This window comes from Polypterus senegalus, chromosome 9 (genome assembly GCF_016835505.1).
Source record: "Polypterus senegalus isolate Bchr_013 chromosome 9, ASM1683550v1, whole genome shotgun sequence".
Lineage (NCBI taxonomy): Eukaryota > Metazoa > Chordata > Cladistia > Polypteriformes > Polypteridae > Polypterus > Polypterus senegalus.
The window spans coordinates 16,053,974-16,074,300 of NC_053162.1; positions in this window are offsets into that span (position 1 = coordinate 16,053,974).

A 20,327-nucleotide genomic window follows, 5' to 3' on the forward strand; every position below is an offset into this window, starting at 1 on the left:
ACTCCACACCTCCATTGATGGAGGCTCTGATCGGGGCTCTCGAGACACTGAGTGAGGAGTCTGAGTGTCTGGGCTAGTGAGTGTCCTGATAAAAACTTAGATCCAGGCCTTTAATGACCTCAGCAGTGTGTCTGTCTGCGGAGAGAGTGTCCACCTCGTCGAGAGGTTTACTTACCTCAGCGTGACATTCATGTCTCTGGTGACTCTTCCTATGAAGTCAGTCGAACGGATTGGGAGAGCCTGTGGGGGGTCATGAGGTCAATGGCAAGGGGTGTGTAGGCTCCTGATATCTCTGCAAAAGGACGAAGGTCCAAGTCTTTAGATTCCTGGTGCTTTGTGTCTTGCTATATGGTTGTGAGACATGGATGCTATCGAGTGACCTGAGACAAAGACTGGACTCCTTTGGTACTCTGTCTCTTCCGAGAATCCTTTGGTATCATTGGTTTGACTTTGTTTCGAATGAGAAGTTACTAATGGAGTCCAGAATGAGACACATTACCTGCATTGTGAGGGAGAGTCAGTTACAGGATTATGGCCACGTGGTACGATTCCCTGAGATCCTGATCCGACTCACAGGATCCTCATTGTTAAGGACCCGAGTGCCTGGACCAGGCCAAAGGGATGCCTATGTAACATGGCTGCGGCAGATAGACGGTCATTTCTGGAGGGTGGAACTGGACCACATGTCTGCCTGGGGGGTTGCCAACCAGGATCCCAAGCTGTGGTGGGAGCGGCAACGTGCTGTACCAGTGTGTACTCCCCAACCTGACCTGACCTGACCTGATGTTCTTTCTAGACAGCAGAGGTTTCCTCCAGGCTCACCTCCCATGTAGCCTCTTTCTAATGGTAGACTCATACACATTGACTTCAACAGTAGCAAGAGCTACCTGGAGGTTCCATGATGACAGTCTGGGGTTCTTAGAGATTTACATTCTACTCTTGGGCTGAATTAGCTGGGGTGGCCTGGCCTGGACAAGTTGGCAGTTGCATGAAATCTTCTCCACTTCCTGACCATGAAATGGTTAATTTCTAACTGCTTGGAGATCTTTTTAGATCCCTTCCCAGACTCCTTAGTATCTAGTACCTTCTTTGTGAAGACCTCAGAGAGCTCTTTCGAACTCACAATGGTGAACGCATATATTTCAGCCACAAAGAGTGAACCAAACTTGAACTTGAACCATCCATTTCCAGTGATTTCATGCACCCCCATGCTCTCTTAATGTGTCTACTGACTTCATAGGAAGAGTCACCAGAGACCTGAATGTCACTGCCGAGGTAAGTAAACCTCGCGATGAGGTCGACACTCTCTCCACAGACAGACACACTGCTGATGGCTGTGCCCAAGAGGTTATTAAACGCCTGGATGTTGGTTTTTATCAGGACACTCACAAGCCCAGACACTCAGACCCCTCACTCAGTCTCTCGAGCGCCCCGATCAGAGCCTCCATTGACTCTGCGAAGATTACAGCATCGTCAGAAAAGTCAAGATCCGTTGAGATACAATTGTTTCCATTTCTGTTGTTTTTTCATTTGGAGCACAGGCTGGTGAAGTGACCTGCTTATTGACACACAGTTTCATTATCAGGATTTGAATCCATAATTTCAGGTTTTGAAGTCCAATGCCTTACAGGTCTAGCCAGCTTGTTGGGCTGAATGGTCTGTTCTTGTCACAGTTGTTCTATTGTTTTAACCTTCGCGTTAGTCCCAAGTGTCACTCGGGCAACGGTATAGACATGACTTGTGTAAGCGTCAGACTCAAGCATTACCTGGGCAACAGTGTAGAGGCGTCTTCTTCTTGCCTCATAATGGCGTCTCATAAGAAACGCCACTCATTAGCAGTGCTGATGAGGTGAATCTGTCTGTAGGTTGAAACTGAAATGGTCGGTGAAACCAAAAAGGATTCTGGGAATCTGAACATGTGCAGTGTGCTGTTCATATTATTATTATTATTACTCATCATTATCATTATTATTTGTATCATTATTATAATTTTTACATTTCTGATTTTGTACTTTTAGTTTTTGACCACTTTACAGTAAAAAAATGAGATTTAATAAAAATGTAATTTTTCAAGCCAAAAAATATAACGCCTATTACAACTTTTTTGATAAAAAATGAAATACTAAGGAGCTTAATATGCCAGGTTGAAAACCCGAGCACCTCTTCAAAACTATCCACATTGAACACAAGTAATGCTTGGATTATCATATCCCCTATCGATTTTTATGCCATGCTATATTAGCGGATTTGTTGGCTTTTAATTCCTTCCCATTTTTATTGTTTATTTTGTCTTACTGCACACGGCGACTTCTCACGACCCTGAACTGGTTACGCGGTTTTAGAAAATAAATACAGAGATGGATGAACGGATGAAAAAATGCTGCAGAGAAATTTGCCACACACGTCAATGGAGGTGAAAGCAGGGGGGCTCTCATGGGCAACATCAAAGCAGTTTCTTGGGAATTTTCGTTTGAATTCTGTAGTAAAAATGTATTGTCTTCTACCAGGAAATCTGCTGAATTGCAGTTTGCAGATGTTGCAAGGCCTCCAGACTGCTGTAGCGTCGATTTAATAAATGGAATTTGTTATAAAAGCAAACATCCAGCCTTACGACTCATTAAGCGCCAGTTGACTGCCAGCTCTTGCAATCGGCAGCTCAGGACTCTCAGACGGGCTTTGAATCAAAGTGTGGCATTTGGAAGCTCGCAAGTGAGAAGCTGTGGATTTTATTGTGGGTATTTGTTTAATGCCAAGCTGCAGCAGATACATCCATCATGTACATTTTTCAATGCCATACTATTTTATTGCTATAAAACATTTGGGCTGGTATTTACAATGCCCTTCTTTCAGAACGATCAATTTATTAGCTTGACCTGTTTATTGCAGGGTAATCTCATTCGATCATTTTAAAGAGACACAAATGCGGCCATCAAATCATTTTTCTGACAAGGAAGGAAAAATGTTTTAAAGGTTTCATGGCTAATCAGAAAAAAAATATATAAAAAAACTAACAAAATAAAAATCATAACTATTCATACTAATTCAAAAAACAATTTCCAGAATTGAATTCCTATCTAGAATAAAAGCCGGCAGCAAATGTAAAAACACCTAATCAAAGACAGAGGATTTACTGAAAAAGAGATTTCCACCAAAGCTAAAATAAAAACAAAATAATATTTCAAACACAGTTAGGACCCCGGCTTAACCATAACAAATAATTCATCAAGGTAAGAATTGCAGTACCATTGAGTTTCTGGTTTTAATCCGTCGTTCTGCACATCTGTTTTCTTGTTTTCTCCCTTCTGATACCTTAATCTTCATTATCAGTTCTGTTTTGTCTTGGTAGAGTATTATATTGCTTTACTTTCCCGTTTTGTATTATTAATGTGTAGCCTTTGTTAGAATGCCTCAAATCTCACAGACTTACCACTGTTTATAAGGCATTGTACCATATAAGTTCTCCCCACGTTCCCTTCTACATCTATAACCTCAGGCAATTAGGTGTAGTAAAAGACAAGCAGCAGTTAATTTACAATTTACATAATATATTATTGATAATATTCATAAATAATAACAATATGCAAAGTACATTTGAATATTGGCAACCATACAACCTGATAAATGCTGATGTGTAGTTTTAGGCACCACACAGACTTGTTAGTTACTTAAAATGTCTCTTGTTAAAGCATTGTTTTTGGTCAGCTTTCTTCAGAACGGGCTGCATGCCTGTCTCAAATTGGTTGCTGAGCTGTGCTCTTCATTGTGTTGTCCTTTTCAGTTCATGGGGTGTGAGATGCTCCTTCATCATTTGGTAAGAGAGCTAGATGGCGGTTAAAGCAAGTAAATTTATAGGTTTTCTGTCCAACCCCTAGAGCCAATAGGGTGTCATGGCACTGTGATGGATGGCCGGCGTTTCAGTCTGGCCGAGACGTCCCTCAACAGAGAAAAGAAAGAAGAGCAGCCTTTTTAGGGCACTGCATGCCCCGGGATGCTAGATGGCAGCTCCCCTGGACAGAAATGGTTTCCTGGATTTCCTCAGGGCAGTATGGGACATGGAGTCCATTTCTTCAGCCCTGTTGGATGCCGGGGGTGCCGCCAGGGGGAGCTCACCGAGAACCTGGGAACTATTATTGCTACACCAAACTGGAAGTACTTTGAAGTCACAAGGATGGAAGCCTGCAGTACTTCCAGGATATTTAAGGAAGGAGGATGTAGCGTTTGACCCGGAGAAGGAATACTTCCAGGTCATGAACTATTTAAAGGACGATGGGAAACACAGCAGATGGAGCCAGAGTTGGGAGGGAGTGTGATGGAGCTGCTGGGAGTGGAGGATTGGTTATTTGTATTATTGATTATTGATTTATTAGAGAATTGTGGAGTGTGCGATGCTTTGTGCACTATTATTGAAGAATATTATTAAAGAAATTATTCTTGCTGTATTAAATGTGTGTCCTGGACGTCTGTCTGGTGGGTTCAACGGGGCAACAGTGCCTGTAGCGTTCACAGTACTTAAAGGCTTCTGATACAAGCCAATTCCAAACAGCCATACTTCAGACCAATGAGGGGATAGAACACCTTCACAACTGCCCTCCAGACTATTTGTTAAGGTGAAGCTTGCCAGCTAGGCAGTCTGGCTTTCCTGTCGGGGTTGACTGAGACAGTCCTAGAAACATTTGCCAAACTTGCCTGAGGCACTTTCCCCAACCCTGCAAAATTTCACACCACAACAGTCCCTTTGGATGACAATTTCCAGTCTACTCACAACATGGGTTCTGGTGACTGTGGTGAAAGTGACTCCATGTTCCTTGACTTTGCTAAAGGTCAAGGGCTTCAGATTGCTGTATCCAGGTTCCAGGGCCCTGAGCCGCATCGTTGGGCTTGGTGCTCCAATACTGGTGGTGCACTGAAGAAGATTAATCACATTCTCGTGAGCAGATGCTGGAGGCTCTTACAAAACTGCCGAGTCTACAGGAGTGAAGTGCCCAGTTTGTGAATTCTTAACAGAGACTTGTTGGTGCTACTCTGAAGATCCAGCTTAGGTCCAGAAGGCTACCACCTACTAGGAGAATGAGGCTGCACCAGGCCAGACTCCAAGATTAGGCTGTTTCTGATGAGTTTACACACAGTTTGTACAAGGAACTTACAGATCTGGATGCGACTGCTGATCCTAATGTGATGTGGAAGACCTTCCGTGACAAGACTCTGAAGGTCACTGAGGGTTGTTACCGGTGTTCCCAGAAGGAGGCATTTCATCTTGCAGGTCACCCTGAACATCATCGAGAGGAGTCACAGAAGGAGAGCTTGATAGCAACTCCAGTCTGTACCGGGAACTGAGAAGGACGGCTGCGATGACTTTGAGGGCAGATAAGGAGGAGTTTGTTAGAGGAGTCTGTGAGCAAGTGACACACCATCTATGGTCTAGTGACCCACGTCCTGCTTACAGAGGAACTGAATATCCAAATCTGTCAGTCCTTAATTTTAACAGGTTCAAAAAATAAAGACCACCAGTCGTGGATGGTCGGGGCCCTTGACCAGCCAGGACGCCTCTGCCTTGGAACGCTAGATGGCAGCCCTCCTGGGTGACAGCTGTGACTCGGACTCCCAAAGGAGTTCGTGGTAGGTGGAGTTTGACATAGCCCTGATGGGATCTGGGGGTGCTGCCAGGGGGCACTGCAGTGGTTCCTGAACCCGTGTGGGCAGTTCTTCCACCACACTTGGAAGTGAAGCAACAAGCACCTGAAGCACTTCCGGGTGCCTTATATAAGGGGTCAGCGGACAGCACTCGGTGAGCCAGAGTCAGGTGGAAGGTGGACAAAGCTTGCCGCGGAGGAGAAAAGAGAAAAGGAAGAATATTGTGGTTGTGCTTGGCACTGTGTTTTATACTTGTTGCCCATGAGCGAGGAAGAAACAAAAATAAAATTTGTGTGTTTTATAAGTGTGCCTCCTGCGTCTGTCTGTGTCGGGTTGGGTGGATAGCACGCCCCCTAGTGGTTCTGTCACACACCTAAGATATGAGAAATGGCCACATGCAGGCCCCGTGTCATCCCTCAGTTATTAAGCCCCTCATATTCATCTTTTGTCTGATTTTCATTTGCTTTGTGTTTTGGCTGCACGTCTTCTTGACCTCCTGCCTGCTTCCTCACTTTATTTTCATTCCCTGACTTTCGCCCTGCTTCTGTTGCTTACTATAGTCTACTTTGAAGATTTCACACAATTGAGCCAGGCCTTTCACCAAGTCGTCAGTCACTCTGCTCCTCGTCAGTGCCTCTGCTCCCCATAACTGTGAGGAGCACCAGACTGGGCAGAGCTGAACCTTCATAAGTAACCTGAACAGATTGATGGCAGCAGCAAAAGCGAACCTGTGTTCTGGTGTTTAGATGAAATGTTGATACCCATCACTGAAACAACAGGCACTGTTAGGACGTGGGTGGCACAGGAATTGGTATTGCTGTTTCAAAGATTCAGCATCCGGGGTTTGAATTTCATGCCTGGTCATATTCTAATGGATTTTGCATGTTCTCCATGTGTGCGCATAGTTTTCACTTCTGAATGTTCTGGTTTTCCTCCTACAACCCCAAATCCATGTTAGGTTAGTTTGTAATTTTAGATCAGCCCAGTGAGATGGTGACTGGGGGTTTGTATGTGGCTGGGTTCTGTGATGGACTGGCTTTGCCATCTGAACAATTCCTGGAGGTTGATAGTGATGAGCCCAATATGACTCCTAGATCCTTTCCATAAGGGGTACTTTCAAGTTTTAGACCTCCTATTGTTCGTTCAAACGTAACATTTCTACTACCTATGGATAATGCTTTACATTTACTTATATTCAATTTCCTCTGCCTAAAATCTGCCCAAGCCTGTATGCTGCCCAAGTCCCTCTGTATGATTTGATCGATTCAAAATAATCTGCTAGTCCATCTTGCTTATGTGATGGATGGCCAGCATCCTTACCTGGCTGGAATGCCCATGAAGCGGAAGGATGGGAGAAGGCAACTTCTGTAGGGCACTGCCTTTCCTGAACTGCTAGGTGGAAGCCCCCCTGGGTTGCAGCAGTACCTCAGATTCCCACAAGGTAACAAGGGAATTGGACGTTTTCCGATTAAGCCCCGCTGGGTTCCATGGGTACCACCAGGGAGTGCTACGGGAACTGGGGAACCCTACTTTGTTGGGCTCTCTCTTCACCCGGGGTACAATCCTTTGGGACACAAGAAGTACTCTCCAGGGCTGCATAAAATAGGTTAGTTGCCTCAGCTCCAGGAGCTAGAGTTAGGGGGAAGGAGGACAAAGTTTGTTGGAAGCAGTGGAGACAGAGACCAGGACAGAGAGAGAGAAAGAAAATGAAGAAAGAAGAAGACAGTATTGTGCTTTATTGCTCATGCTTTGTTCTGTGACTGTGCTGTGGGAAACTATTTCTGGGGAAGAGTTTCCAGAAATAAATCCTCTTGTTCATTTAATACTTTTGTCCGAGCCTTTGTGTCTGGTGTTTGGGGAGCTGGAGCGCCTCCTGCTGTCCAGACTTGGCATCATCTGCAAACCTAACCAGATTGTAACTTTTATGCCTATTGTGGTGGAACGCCACTTCAACGTATGTTCCGGGAGAGCAACCATGGGCTACTCAATACCTCCCTCAGGATGCTTGGTGGCAGCTTTCCTTTCCGACGGTGGTGCCTCAGCTTCCCGCAGGGCTCAATGGGAGATGGAATTCTCCACAGCCCTGTTGGGATCTGGGGTGGCCACCAGGGGGGGTGCATGGGTCCCTGAGCCTGACTGAACGAGTCTTCAGCCCCACCCGGAAGTGCAACCGGAAACAGGTGATCAAGCACCTAGAGCACTTCTGGGTGGGCCATAAAAGGGGCCAGCAACCACTACTCAGTGGCCAGAGTTGGGAGGAGGAGGACAAAGCTAGACGGGAGGAGTGGTGGTGCCAGAAGGGAGTGTGTTTTTGTGCTGGTGATTTGGGACTGTGTTGTGCCTGTGGGGTTCACAGGTGAAGAAAAATAAAAGTCGCTATTTATTTTACACGTGCCTCAGTGTGAGTCTGTGCCGGGTCAGGTGCAATATAGCGCCTTTCTTACACTATCCAAATCTTTCATATATATTAAAAATAGCAAGAGAACTAGGACTGACCTCTTCTGGACACCATTCTTAGCATCAGCCAATCCTGATGAGGTTCCTTGCACCGTCATCCCCTACTTCCTGTGTCTGTGCCAATTCTGCACCTCTCCACCCACAACACCCTGAATATCCCATTTCTTTTAATTTGATGCCCAACCTCTCATGTGGCACCATATCAAATTCTTTTTGAAAATAAAGATAAATAATATCATATGCACTCTCTGATTCTTTTGGTTTCTCACAAAATTCCAGCATGTTAGTAGGCCTTCCTCGTTTAAACCTATGCTGACTGTTCTCTAACGTTCCTGTTAATGAACATTTACTGCACAACCTTTTCCTTGATAATTCCTTCCATTACATTCCCTGTGAAGCATGTTAAGTTTACTGGTCTGTAGTTGTTTGGATCTGCCCAATCACCCTTTTTATCCATCCATCCATTTTCTAACCCGCTGAATCCGAATAGGGTCACGGGGGTCTGCTGGAGCCAATCCCAGCCAACACAGGGCACAAGGCAGGAACCAATCCTGGGCAGGGTGCCAACCCACCGCAGGACACACACAAACACACCTACACATCAAGCACACACTAGGGCCAATTTAGAATCGCCAATCCACCTAACCTGCATGTCTTTGGACTGTGGGAGGAAACCGGAGCGCCCGGAGGAAACCCACGCAGACACGGGAGAACATGCAAACTCCACGCAGGGAGGACCCGGGAAGTGAACCCGGGTCTCCTAACTGCGAGGCAGCAGCGCTACCACTGCGCCACCGTGCCGCCCATCACCCTTTTTATATAACGGAATAATATTTAAGTTTTTCACTCTTTAGGAATTTCTGAAGTGTGCAGTGACTTTCTGAAAATATGTGGCAAGGGTTTATTTCTTTACTGACTAACTTCTTTAAGCACTTGAAGATAAATGCAAAGTGTGGAAAAATGAAGTACCACATTTCTCAATGTCATTGCGTGATTTAGAGGCTGCTGAATGGGTTGGGGTTGGGGTCCTTTGGTAGGCAATCCCTTGTAGTTTTCTGTCGGCCACATGCCTTGGTCCGGTGAGCATCGCACTTTCGCTGTCAAAGCGTTCTTTAAAAAAAACGAATCCATCATCACTACACAATGCGCCTTCTGAACGCACATCAGCATTCTTCCTAACGTCCCAAATTGGAAAACAATTCTTCAGTGGGTGACTAAATTTAGACAGGTGGGTACAACATTGAGCAGAAAAACTCCAGGCCATCCTTGGACTGTATGAACACCTGAAAACATCCAGGCTGTAAGGGCATCAATTTTCCAATCTCCTAGACGTTTAGCACGTACACCTGCTTCTGCCTTAGGCATTTCCAACACGTCTTTGAGGAGGATTTTGCATGAGGACCTTAATTTCCATCCATAACAAATGATGGTAGTGCAGGAACTCACTGAGAGAGACTGGGAGAGCCGTAGAGAGTTGTGCACAAAACTGCAAACTGTTCATCGAGATGCCATCGTCATGTGCAGCGACAAGGCACATTTCCATTTCAGTGGTTGTGTAAATAAGAAAAACGTTTGCTACTGGGCTGAAACCAACCCTTGTGAACTTCATCAGAGACCCCTGCAAAGTGAGCGTGTTACAGTTTGGTGTGTCGTTGCAGAATTTGGCATTGTAGGCCCTTATTTTTTTGAGGAGGGAGGAGCAACGGTTACCATCACTTCAGACTATTACACTAAAATGCTATGGAACATTTTGCAGCCCCAACTGGAAGAAATGGATGTGGTGGATGCCTGGTTTCAACAGGATGGACCAACAGCTCATATGGTGTGAAGTTCCATGAAAGTTTTGCAGGAGATGTTTCCGGGGAAGCTGATCTTCCCTTTGCAGCGATGTCGGGTGGCCTTCATGTTCGCCTGATCTTGCTCCGTGTGAATTCTTCTTGTGGGGCTATCTCAAGTTGAAGGTATTCACACATCAACCTCAAAACCTTGAAGCCCTCAAGGATGCTATTCCCCACAAAATCGCCGTTATTCCTCTTGAAATGGTCGAATGACTCGTGCAAGAGTTCAGAAATCGTCTCGAAGAGTGCATCGCTAATGACAGCCACCACCTTGAAGACATTGTGCCGTAATGCAATGCATTTTATATTGTAGTGTTTTTGTAGAATAAATGTTTGAAATGTACTTCTTTTTGGCTCACGATGTATGACCTGTTCCTGGTGATTTGTAACATTTCAGCCTATGTAATCTAAGCAGCACTTCCCTCTCTACAATTTCCAAATCCCTTAGCACCTTCTTAGTAGAGGTACTAGTCTACTAATGGCGCTTTTCCACTGCATAGTACGACACGACACGGTTCAGTTCAGCTCACTTTTGGGGGGTTTTCCACTGGGAACAGTACCTGGTACCTGGTCCTTTTTTTAGTACCACCTCAGCCGAGGTTCCAAGCGTGCCGAACCGTTACCAAAATGTGACGTGTAAACTGCTGGTCACTGATTGGCCGGAGAAAAACGTCATTACTGCGTCACTGGCTATTCTTTTCTTTATACACACAGAAGTTTGTGTCCCGTCTCTCCATTGCTGAACGCAGTTTGTTGCATAAGTGGATGAATGTTTCTTCAGACATTCGAAAGTTCTCCAGCCACTGAGTGTTTGTAAAACCGGGAACAATCACATCCCACCACTCTGAAGCACGGTTAAATGTCCAAACAGATGGTCTGTTGCGGCGACTTTTTTGCAAAATGTGGAAGATCTGTAATATACAGAATCAGCATTTTAATGTTACACTGGCAGTTAAGTTCATTTTATGCTTTGCAACAGTGATAAAAGTTAGCTAGTAATGTGCTTTTTTTAAATGCTTACCCTTGCGCGTCGTTGAGCTAAAGTGTTGTCGTTGTCTGCGTGTTGTTGTAAAAGTTCCACGGTGTCACGGCAGTAGAGGCGGCGCAACTATAACGACACGTGAATAATCCCGTCCACTCTAAAGTGGTACTAAACTGCAGTCGAAAGCATAAACCGAGCCGAACTGAGCCGAACCAAGGTGAGCTGTACTGAACCGTGCTGTGCTGTACTATGCAGTGGAAAAGCGCCTTATGGTACTACTCTACCTCCTTTTACCGCTGGGAGGTTATCCACTTCCCCAACTGTAAAGACTTCAGAACAAGGCAAGTTGAGAGTCTTTTCTATTGAACTTTTTATGTATTTTAATTCCCCTTTAATATTCCTGATGCAATTCATCTCCTCCATGACTGTATTGTTCAGACACTGCTGTCTTCCTTCTCCATCCTAAAAAGGTGACTGAGAGGTTAACCAGTGATTTGAAATTGGCCAAGTGTGGGTATGTATAATGGAAATGGACATCCGCCCTGTCCAGGGTCATTTCCTGCCTTGACCCCTGTGTTACCTGCATAGGCTCCAGTCTCTGGTGGCCCTGAATTGGATTATCTATTTTTAAAAATATATGCCTTGAAAAACGAGAGTAGGTGGCCACTGCAGCTGCCTGGTCACAAGGTGTTTTTGTGCCAGTTGGGTATATTTAGCACTTCTTTTTTTCAAATCTCATTAATTTTCATGGTGGATTTAACATTTTCACAGCTGCAGGATTATCCTGTGCCAGAAGATTATTTATTAAAATTGCTCCTATTATTAACTGCAAATGTAAGGCACATGTCATCTTGATATAATTTACTATTCTATGTGTTTTCATTACACAGGCAAGATTTATCAGACTCATTTTTAACTTGTGCATGAACCTTTGTTTATAAGAGGAACCTTCTATTTTTAGCTGCAAGAAACCTCTTTGGTAAATGTTATTGTCAGAGAGTATATGAACAATGGCAAAGTGTGTGGATGAAGTCTGGGAAAGAACTTCACTTTACCTCGGTCTGTTTTCAAACATTCAGTGTCCGCCTCTCAGGCACCCCAAATTAAGATTTTTATCCTGTCTGTCGATCTATTCATCATCCATTACTTGAATTTACTAAACCAAGTTTTGGGCTCACAGGGAGCAGAATCAAATGTTTCTGTCAAAAATGTGAAATAAAAAGAGGAAGCTTTTTGCAGATATCACCTAATACAGGTATACGAGGGTTCTCATTTACTACCAGGCCATAGCGATGATCCCACCGCTGACACCTCTTCTGTTTATTCTCAGTTTGTTTGGTGACTGTTTTATTGATTCGCATTTTTTTATGTTGTCTTTACTGTATAGTTACAGTTTTGTTGTTACTTTTTTATTTAAAGTACAAATACTCTGGACATAAAGATGAGTATAAGATTTGTGTTTTGTTTGAAAAATAAGTGATATTAATAATAATTCTTTACATCTACTCGCTATTTAAAGCACTTCAGTGGGTGAGGAGCCACTTCAGCCACCAGTAATATGAAGCATCTACCTGGATGATGCAATGGCAGCCATTAGCTGTTAGGTGGTGAAAGAGAAATAGCCAATTAGAGACAGGGGGTGACTGGGGGCCAAAACGACAAGGCTGTGGTGGAGAAATCAAAGATCTCACAAAGCCAATGGTACAACACTTCATATCTCTCCATCACAGTCTCTAGCCACACTGGTCTCTGTGTTTGTGTTCCCTCACAGGGTTTCAAAGACACGTTCCATAAAAAATCTGAAGATCCTAAGCTCAGGCGTAGCCTGAGATCTTATATTTCTCGTTTCATCTCACCCTTCATCTTCTCAAATGGCAGCTTTTTCTCACCTGCTTCATCTTCTCTCCTTTCATCAGCCCTGGCTTTGTTCCCTCATGCTACCCGCTCTTCATCTTTTAGTTGCACACTTGATAATAATAATAATAATAATAATAATAATACATTTTATTTATATAGCGCCTTTCCCATGCTCAAGGCACTTACAGAATATAAGAAGGAAGGCTCTACAGCCAAAACATTGTGTCTTTGACCTTCTTTCTTTTTCAGCATGGAATAATCTTGAAAGTGTATTTTCCTTTTCAGATGCACGTTGATGCAGCCCTTCACTGAGTCCAAGAAGGTGAAATGCATTTTTAGAGTGTGGTTTGGTAACTACTATAAAACATTATAATAAGAAAAAAAGGAACCGGGAGAAGAACATAGAAGGGTAGACGTTATTTAGGTAAAACAGGCAGAACTGAAAAGGTGGTGGTTTGGGCCACCAAACAAAATTTAAATGTAAGACTTCTTCAACCACAACTTAGTGAGAATATTGGGATTCACAAGGACATTATCAGGGATATGGGGCATCACATTGAAAAAATGTGTTATAGACCCCTTAATGCAGACAACATGTTGATTTTAAATCTTTTTAATAATATTAACAAAAGCAGATTTAGAGGAGGATATTTTAGTCATGGGTGTTTTAATTACCCAAATATTAACTTGGTTGGCCTTACAAATAGAGGAGCACAAGAAAACCAAATTTTAGACGTAATCAGTAGTGATGATCGGTGAAATTCCAAAAAAAATGTTTGTCACAACAAATTTGTGGTTAGGGTGATGACGGTGTTTGTGAAGTTTTTTACTAAAACATTTGCTGCATGACCGGGTTAGGCAAACTTTTTTTTCCTGTCTTTCCATGATGCCTTTGCAAGGCCAGCAGGGAATCACAGTGCTGTAATGGTCAGTGTTGGATGGGGTATGTCACTACCTGATCTGTGCTACCTGCACAATATGCATCAACCATGTGCAACTCAAAAGTGCGACTCCATGAGAAGTTTTTGATATTGTTTGCTGTTCCCAAGTGTTGGACACCATTGTGACCTGCGTCTATACAAACTTTGATATGTCTGTTCTAGGCCATCACTATAAAATAGATAGATAGATAGATAGATAGATAGATAGATAGATAGATAGATAGATAGATAGATAGATAGATAGATAAATATGCAAGGCACTATATAATAGATAGATAAATAGATAGATAAATATGCAAGGCACTATATAATAGATAGATAGATAGATAGATAGATAGATAGATAGATAGATAGATAAATATGCAAGGCACTATATAATAGATAGATAGATAGATAGATAGATAGATAGATAGATGTGAAAGGTACTATATAATAGATATATAGATATAAAAGGCACTATATAATAGATAGATAGATAGATAGATAGATAGATAGATAGATAGATAGATAGATAGATAGATAGATAGATAGTGTAATGAGCTTTTACAATAAAGTACTTCCACAAAAGGAAAAGATTTGGAGACCATCCCCATATAATGTCCGGTGGACAAAAGAAAACACAAAAAAGACTTTGGTTTTGATCAAAAGCATTTACAGCAATTAACAACAGTACAATACAAAGATGGCATTTATATACAAGGACAAAATGGAGGATGGAAATGAGTTGGCAGAAGATGACGTTGAAAATGCTGGACGGGTACGACGTCATCAAAGGGGAACCGGAGGTGAGGTAATGAAGGAAGTGTTGTCATCAGATGGAGTTGGAGCTGGAAGTATTGTCATTGGGAGATGCCAGAAGTGATGTCTCAGTGGCCATCTTGGATAGATAGATAGATATGAAAGGGACTATATAATAGATAGATAGATAGATAGATAGATAGATATGAAAGGCACTATATAATAGATAGATAGCTAGATAGATAGATAGATAGATAGATAGATAGACCTTATATGGCCTCTTTAGCTTTATTTGGGTTTGGTGGTCAGTTGAGTAGCACCCTACTATGCTTTATGTATTAAAGTTTAAATATTGCAAAAGTGAGGCTCATACATTTTAATTAGCATTAGGAGTAAAACTGTTAAAGTGTTAAGGCAGCCAATTACAGAATCAAGTGTGACATCCATTCATCACATGCGTTTCAATGCTACAATTATTCCAATTAAAAGTAAAACAATTCAACACATCACAACACATGTAATCAAACACTTTTAAAAATACTTTTAACACCTTCATTTTATATGTTACATTCAGAACAATAACAGTCCCAGATAAAAATGATGTTGTAAATTAGGAAATGCATCTTTTTTTAGATTTCTAATTTTAAGTAGACGGTTTATGATCTGAGGGTTAAGCCATTGAAGTTGAATGCTGTCTGTTGCCTCAACATGAGTGTGCCATCTAGTGAGCCCCTCTACTACTAGTGAGGAGTTTACGTCTCACTCACTGAAATGTATTGTGGCAGTGGTCGGTGTCATATAACTGCTGCAGTAACTGTCACCATGTCCTTTGAGATCAATGAAGTCCCTATTTATCTACATTTACGTATTTGGCTGGCACCTTTATCCTAGGTGACTTACAACATTTATGATACAATTGGTTCCATTTCTTCTTGGTTTTCCAGTAGGAGTAGAAGGAGTTCAAATGACTTGCTCAGGGTCACACAGTGTAGGGATTTGAACCCACAACCTCAGTGTCCGAGGTCCAATCTATCTATCTATCTATCTATCTTATATAATGTCTTTCATATCTATTATGCAGTACCTTTCACCTCCATCTTTGTGTTTTATAGTGCCTTTCTCATCTCTGGTCTCTTTCTGTGTTATATGTGAATTTTATATCTCTCTACTCTTCCTCATCTCTCTTTGTGTTATATGGTGCCTTACGTAGCTTTGATCTAATTCATGTATTCATCTTCTTTACTAACTGCTGTATTTTAGTCCCCACTCACCGGTGACGCTGAAGGCGTTCTAATAACAGGACCGACTTCCATCACTGGGTGAGCTCAAGGTGCACTGATCTGCTTTCCCACTGAAGGCCTCAAGCTGTCCTGCGGTTTCATGCTGGCAGACCTCATGCGGGTTAATGCACTGCCAACTGGAAAGCTTGTTTTCTTTTTTGAAGGTTTAACATTTCTAATATAGTTATTCTCTTACACATAATTTGTAGTTTTTTTTTCTACATTTCTGCTAGATTGTAATTCAATTTATTGTACTGCTGAGCCTTTCCCACTCTGCTGAGCCAAGTCATAATTTTACCATAAATAGACAGTAGATGCTGAACTAAATGAATGCAATTTAAACAAATATATAAATAAACGATTATCCTTCCTAAAAATGTTACAATGGACCAACAACAGGAAAGGCATAAGGCATTCTTTTGTTCTCTGAGGATAAAACAAAGCAGGCCTGGATTGAAACCCCACACGAGAGGCTCCAGGGCTGAAGCAGAGAGGGTTGGACGAATGTGAAATGCGGGGTCCAAGCTGCCCACCTACCGCCGTCAACTTGGTCCACCGATGCTCTGCTTGTCAGCCTCAAACACACCACTTCAAAAAACTACAAAAACACCAATGCACATTTGTATAAAACTGTGATTTGTTATTTTCCATGGGGAAGCAGAGTGTAATTATTTGGTTGGTGATCCTAATCACTCCGAAGTGGCAGGCAGGCATCGAGTTCAAAGCGTAAAAGACGTGAGGGACGTATGCTTTTATCTGTGAGAGAATCCAAGGGCTTCAAAGTCCTTCATTTTCCCTTTGATTTGCTTTCTTCATTATGTCTCCAGACAGCCAAGTACTTCATTGTTACACAATTTTTGCAGTGTCTGTGATCTTTTTATTTTAATACTGTATATTGGTGTATTTCAATTTTAAAGTAGCACTCGGGCAAAATCCATGTTTTCAGTTTTGTGGAGAAACAACATTTTGGTTTTTTGTCACAGTATTCCTTTTGAAAACATAATTGAAGAAAACTAAAAAAAAAAACAAAATCACACATTAGAGTTTACTGAACATTAAAATGAAATGACCACCCTGCATCTGACCAGCCCCTTTCTAAAAGACTAATGTGTGTTGTGATAGACGGCTGGGGGTCTTACCTGGCTGGAACCTCTTGTTGATGAAAGGACCTGGGGGGCAGAGCTTATAGGGACATTAGCTCCCCCAGAATGGCAGAGGGCAGCAGTGTCATGGGGCTTGGAGCTTGAAAGCTCAGCCCTGTTGGGGTCTGTGGTTACCACCAGGGGTTTCTGTGGGGACTACAGAGCCCTACTTGGATGGGCTTCCACCACACCTGGGAGTGCTTCCGGACCTCACTAATGAGCTACCTGGAGTACTCCTAGCTACAACATAAAAGGAAGGAGGAAGATGAGGCTTGCTGGAGGAGGAGTGAAGGTGGAAAGAGACAGAAAGAGGAAAAGAAAAGAAAAGAAAAGAAAAATAATGTGTGCTTGGTGCTTATACTGTGCTTATCTATCTATCTATCTATCTATCTATCTATCTATCTATCTATCTATCTATCTATCTATCTATCTATCTATCTATCTATCTATCTATCTATCTATCTATATAGTGCCTTTCATTTCTATCTATCTATCTATCTATCTATCTATCTAGTGCCTTTCACCTCTATCTATCTATCTATCTATCTATCTATCTATCTATCTATCTATCTATCTATCTGCTTCCTTCCTGTTTCACTATCGCAGTGCATGTTGGGTGGTTGTTTCTGGTGCAAGTGCTGGTGGTGGGCTCTGAGTCTGGTGAGTGAAGTGTTTTTGTTTAACTTATTTTTCCCCCTTTCCCATTTTCATTTTCTTGGTGAATTGTTTGAAACGTTTTCCGTTTCTTTTGTGTGAAGTGGCATCTGGCCACAGCAGCCATAATGGCTGCGAATTTAGAACGATTGAGCCGCCGCCATGGGATAAAACTTCTCTGTGATGTTTTTTTCCCTTTAGAAAGTGCGGTATTGGCGGTAGGCACTGTGATCGGTTGTGAGAACATTAAGTCCGCCTCACGAATGAACGGTGCAATCGTATTATTTTTGAGTTCTGTCGATCTGGTGCAGACAATTGTAGAAAAGGGTGTAGTGATCGATGGCTCGTTCGTGCAGGTGTCTCCGTTGGCGGCACCAGCACGTAAAGTAATGTTATTGAATGTCCCCCCATTTTTGAGAAATGAGACGATAGAAAAAGAATTAGTACGTCACGGTCGTTTAGTATCAAAAATCCGCTATATTCCTTTGGGGTGCAAATCGCCGGCGTTAAAAGATGTGATGCCTTTTAGGAGACAAGTTTACATGGTGCTCAACAGAATGGATGAAAGTTTAAATGTTGCTATGAGGTTTAAGATTGATGGTTTCGATTATGAGATTTTTCTGAGTTCAGATGAAATGAAATGTTTTGGGTGTGGAAGTGAGGAGCATTTGGTTAAAAATTGTCCAGTGAAAGAGAACAGAGCAGTTGTTCGTGATAACCTGCATATCACTAATGACGATTTACAAGATCGGCCTTTACTGATTAATGGTAATGAAAACACAAAGACACCAGAGGAAGCACAGCCTGAGGAGAGCGTAAATGTTTCTGAACCTTTAAATAAGGGAGATGAGTTGCTTCGTGTGGAGATGCACAGACCAGCATCGATGGGGGACATCAGGAATGAAAATGCAGCAGAAGATTCTGCTACAGCACAGGGAAGTGTGTGGGGAGAGATCAAAATGGAGGAAGGCGATGATAACACCCCCGAGCCATACGATGGGTTTAAACGGCCTGCTAAAAAAAGACAAGTTGGGGAGGAGGAAGGAAACGCAGTAATGTTACGGCTTGTGCTGCTGAGGAAGGCGAGGGTCCCGCTGCAGCCCCACCGGTTACGCAGGGCAGGTACGCGGCCCTAGCTGAGGCAGACAGTGAAAACGCGGCTGGGCAGAGTGAGCGAGACGAGGAGGCGGAGGGGGAAATGTCGGATAGTTCAACTGTGTCTGACCTGCAAGAATGTAAAGGTAGAGGGGGATACAGTGCTCAAAGTATCAGAACATTTGTGACGGAAACTGAGGGCAGAAGGGGTGTAGATGTGACCGATTACTTTCCTGATGTGCAACTTTTTATCTCTTCAATACAAAGTCTAAGAAAGGAAAAATCCTCTTCTGTCCTGTTCACTGATAAAGAGCTTCTCAGATTAAAGAATCTGTCAAGCAGGCTGAAGAAACAGTTCAAACAAAATAAGCAGTAATGGAGAGGGCAACTGCACCATTTCCAAGATCCTATATATACTGGGATCTGTGGTTTATCTTGACTATTTTTATATTTTCATTTAACATGGCTTGCTTTAATGTAGGAAGCATGAATATTAATGGTGGAAGAAATAATAATAAGAGGTTGGCTTTTTTTGAATTCATAAAGCAAAAAGACTTAAAAGTTATCTTTGTACAGGAAACCCATATAGACCACGCAAATCAAAGGGAGTGGAGTAGGGATTGGAAAGGGGACATTTATTACAGTAATGGTACAAATATCAGTGCTGGAGTAGCCATTTTGTTTTCTAAGAATTTTCACGTAGTTCTTTGTGATGTTGAAGAAATAGTGAAGGGGAGGCTGCTCAAAGTGCGTCAAACTTCAAGGCAGTTCTTTTACTTTTATTAATGTATATGCCCCGAATGATGGAAATGAAAAAGTCGCCTTTTTTAAGAAGTTGGAGGGTGTGCTGACACAATGTTGTACAAATGAAGTCCTAGTTCTAGGTGGGGATTTTAATTGCACCCTTGATACTCCAAAAGACAGAAATAACGGGCTGGAGCCGCACACACGCTCAGCCCAGGAATTAGAGAGAGTTGTTAGCGAGACAGGACTAGAAGATGTGTGGCAGAATAAAAATGGGGGCACTAGACAATATACATGGGGGAGGATGAATGGGGGGATTATTTTAATGGCGAGGCTTGATCGTCTTTATTGTTTCAAGCACCATATCGGTTTATTTAAAAACGGTCACATTACCCCTGCAGGGTTCTCAGATCACAGTTTGGTGTCTTGTTCTGTGATATTAACTGATTATAAGCCTCGTAGTGCCTACTGGCATTTTAATACGCTCCTCCTTCAAGACCAAAATTTTATAGAGTTATTTACATTTTTTTGGGCAAGTTGGGGACTCATGAAGAAGGAGTTCACCAGTTTACAACAGTGGTGGGAGGTCGGGAAGACCCACATTCGTTTATTATGTCGGGAGTACACCAGAAATGTCACTAAGTCACTACAGTCTGACATGGCAATGTTAGAAACTGAAATCATTCAGATTCAGCAGCTTCTACAGCAGGGTCCAGATGTCAAATTGTTGGAAACCCTTGGGGTTAAAAAGAAGGGCCTTGCCCACTTATTGGAAACAAGGGCTCGGGGGGCTCTAGTAGGGCGATTCCAACAGATAACTGACATGGATGCACCAACCCAGTATTTTTTTGGACTTGAGAAAAAGAACTCTTAGCATAAGGTCTTACATTGCATAAGACAGGATAATGGTGAGGAGACTCAGGACCTGGGTGAGATAAGGCGGGCGGTCCGGAGGTTTTATGAGACTC